Genomic DNA, 3905 nt, shown 5'->3' with positions numbered 1-3905 from the left:
TCCAATTTGCCGGTACACACAAAAATAATAATAATAATAACTTTTTAAAAAACCTTAAAAGAGAGATGGTAAGTCTCCTCCGGTAAAGTTTTGCGGCCTCATAAAACCAGCGGAGGAGGGTCCCTGTGACCCAGAACCGACTCCATGCCAGTGGCTGCGGTTTGGTTTTTTACTCTGAACTAGGCTTTGTACATAATGACGACTTTGGGTGCAACCTTTGGTGGTCGTGGTGTTTGGTGTTGAGTCGGAACCATAGCCGACCTTCCAGTGAGTTTTCAGAGGCAGTAAATCACACTGGAAGAGATTGCCCACAACCCCATGCCTTTGGCATTGTAGCGCAGCTTCTTACCACTAGGCCACCAGAGCTCCTTAGGTGTCCTCATTATCTGTATTTTATACATGAGGGGAGACAGGAACAGAGAGATTTAAAATACAAACACACAAGTCCAAGATCAGTGGTAATTTGCCCTGAAAAAGTTCAAATCCAAATAGTTTGTTGTGGTGTCAGTGCTCTGGCTTTGAAGAGTCTTTTGAAGAGTCCAGACTTCATAGCACCTAAGGTGCTGTGGCTCTAAAGAGGAAACATCAAGGGAGTTCTGGTGACCTTGTGGCAAGAAGCTGTACTGCAATCACAGAGGCGCATGGTTCGAATCCACCGGATGCTCTGTTGGGAAAGGAGGGACAATCTCCTCCTGTACCAGTCAGATCTGATTTGACGGTAAACACACACAAATAATAAAATAAAAATTTAAAAAAATTAATTAAAAAAAGGAAACATCAAATGGAAATGAAAAGTTTGGGGTGGGCGGTATGTGTAGACGGTAAGGCATGATGAAGCTGAAAGCATGACACAGGAGCAGATGGTGCACCTGTTGCTGTTGTTGTTGTTGTTATGTGCCGTCAAGTCGCTTGCAACTCATAGCGCCCCTACGTACAACAGCCCTAAACTCTGCTCTGTCCTGTGCCACTCGCACTGTCTCTGACATGCCCATCCCGATTACCCCAGTCACTGAATCAATCCACCTCATAGAGGGTCTTCCCCTCCTGTGCTATCCCTCCACCCTCCCAAGCATGATGTCCCTCTCAAAGGACCGGTCCCTCTTTAAGACAAGTCGAAAATATGTTAGACTGAGCTTCAGAATCCTTGCCTCTAAGGAGCCACCCAGTTTAAACCTTTCCTAGATGAATCTGTTTGTTTTCCTAGCAGTCTATGGTACCCTCAATACCCTTCTCCAGCACCACAGCTCAAAGGCATCAATTCTCCTTCTATCCTCCTTAGTCATTGTCCAACTCTCTGATACATAACAAGTGATAGCAAAGACCATGGCCTGTATCAGATGCACCTTAGTCTCCAGAGAGACACCATTGCTCTTCACTACTTTGGAGAGGTCCCTAACAGCAGACTTTCCCATGGCAATATGTCTTTTGATTTCCTGGCTACTAGTGCCAAGAGTGTTGACTGTGGCACCTAGAAGGTACATTAAGAAAAAGTGTACCTTTTAAGGGCAGTAGATGTAGTATAGGGAACTCTGATGGCCTAGTGGCAAGAGGCTGCGTTGAAATCCCAAAGGCGCTTGGTTCGTGGCCACCAGCTGCTCTATGGGAGAATGGGCATATCTCCTCCTGTGCCTCTGAAAACCCATCTGAGGGTCAGCTGTGGGTTGGTTCCGACTCTATACAACGAACAACATAGGAACTATAGTTTCTCAAGATGGGACAGACTTAAGATTTGCATTTCACAGTTGGCCACCAGAAGAGAGCAGTGAGCGAGAGCTCTGGTGGTGGCCTCGTGGCAAAAAGCTGCACTGCAATCCCACTGGTGGGCAGTTTGAATCCACCAGATGCTCTGCTGGAGGAGGAGGGGCATTCTTCTCCTGTACCAGTCAGATCCGATCTGACAGTTCACACACACAAATAATAACATTTAAAAAAAATCAGTGAAGGTTTATAAGAGACGGACAGGGTTTGGCTGCTAAGAGACCGTCAGTGACTTCAGTGACGGGATAGCAGAAAGCAGGAGATGAGGAGATGGAGTCTGCAGGGGCTCCAGGGTTCAAGAGAAGGAGTCAGTTAGCATTTATTGAACGTTTTGGTGCCGACAGTTCACCATACTGTTTTGGGTAAAATGTTCCTGCTCTTAAGGAACTGTGAGATGATGGAGAAACAAATCACAGTTCACAAAGTGGAGAAAAACGTAAACCAGTTTTCTGTTTGTTTTGGGCTTTTTAGAGCTTGCCCACTTGAGAAAATATATGGGGGTTTTTTTCCTGTGAATTTATTACAAATTGTCCTGCTAACCCTTGGACCATGCCTCCATTAGCAGCTCCTTGGGGAAGAGATGGACAATCTCCTGCCATGAGACTTACAGCCTCAGAAATCCAGTGAAAGATCAGCTGTGAGTCAACTCCAACTTAATGTGAATGACTAATATGCATTACAAGAAGTTCCTGAGCAGTGGAAATGGTTAAGATATTCAACTGCTAACCAGAAATGTTGGCGGCTAGTTTACACCCAGAGGCAATGAGAAAGGAAGGGGTGGTGATCAGCTTTTGAAAAATCAGCCATAGACAACCCAGTGGAGCAGAGATCAGCTTTGGCATATGTGGGCTCACCTCCCTATGAGTCAGATTGGTTACCGGTTACACATTACAAATCTCTGAAAGAATGTATGGGGAACAAGTTGAGATGGGAAGGGAATGAGGTTAAACACAGTCGGAGAGAGGCTTTCAGCTGTATGCAATGTTGTTCTTTTTTTAAAAAATATATAGTATTATATACTTAGGAGGGTGACTTTAATCTATGGGAAGCCAACCTTTATACCAAATATTATATGAAAACCCTTGTTCAGGGATTGAAGGAATTACAGATTTATAAGTTAGGATTTCTCTCGTGGCAGATCCCAGAAAATGAGCTGTTTATTCTCAGCAGACAGGAGTCAGGTAGGGGCCCCCTACAGAAGGAGTGTTAATTCCTGAGCTAGAGGAGGAGGTTGACAATAGGGAAAAATTAGGCCTCATTTACAAGGAATTCCTTTTGTGATTTGCTTCCCCTGATTATCAATAAATAAGCAGAGAAACTTGACTTGGGGTCTTAAGTTGAGAACTGTTGGCTCCCTGCTTTATGCTCTCTGCTCTGTCTCATTCCTGGCTGTTTGTCTCATCGAGGTGACTGGGACTCACAGGGACCCTATGAACAATGGCTCTGAACCCTGCCCTGTCCTGAGCCAGCCTCACTGTCTCTGCACACCTGACCCCACTGCCACACTCACTGGGTCAATCGTTCTCATTCAGGGTCTTCCTCTCCTGCGCCTCGACCCTTCCAAGCACGATGTTCTTCTCTAAGGACTGAGAACTCTTGACAACACGACCCAAGGATGTGAGGTGGAATTTAAAAATCCTTGCCTCCAAAGAGAATTCTGGTTTCATCCTGTTGTTGCAAAAACAGTGCAGATACTGAAACTCTAAGTTTTAGTTGGATTCTGGAAGATGGTTTCTCTTGGCTTGGTGAGGGCTAGTTGTGGACTGTTTGGTTGAGGTCTTTTTCCGTTCCCAATCTGGTGTGAGCTGATCAGATTTTCCAGATTTCGCTAACAATGAGCTGTGGGCTGGAAGCCTCTTGGTTTAGAGTCAACTAGGATCTGGTGGGTGGGTCTTGTATTTAAGAGATGGTAGGGCCCTCTGGTCTGGTGTTAGTTGCACTGGTCTGTCAAATTGCTATAATGAAGTAACTGGGGGTTGCTGTAATGCTGAATTCTATCCCACTGATGCGTCAAACGCTATAGTGGTTACCCATCGTGGACAGTGTTTGGTGGATTCAGGTTTGGAGTCAGGAGTGGCATCCACATCCTAAACCACATGCCTCTGGAAACTTTATGAACATAGACAAACGACAATAGTTATATAGAA

This window comes from Elephantulus edwardii, unplaced genomic scaffold, assembly GCF_000299155.1.
Source record: "Elephantulus edwardii isolate Elephantulus edwardi_28Jun2011 unplaced genomic scaffold, EleEdw1.0 scaffold00002, whole genome shotgun sequence".
NCBI classification, from domain to species: domain Eukaryota; kingdom Metazoa; phylum Chordata; class Mammalia; order Macroscelidea; family Macroscelididae; genus Elephantulus; species Elephantulus edwardii.
This window is presented reverse-complemented; position numbering follows the sequence as displayed.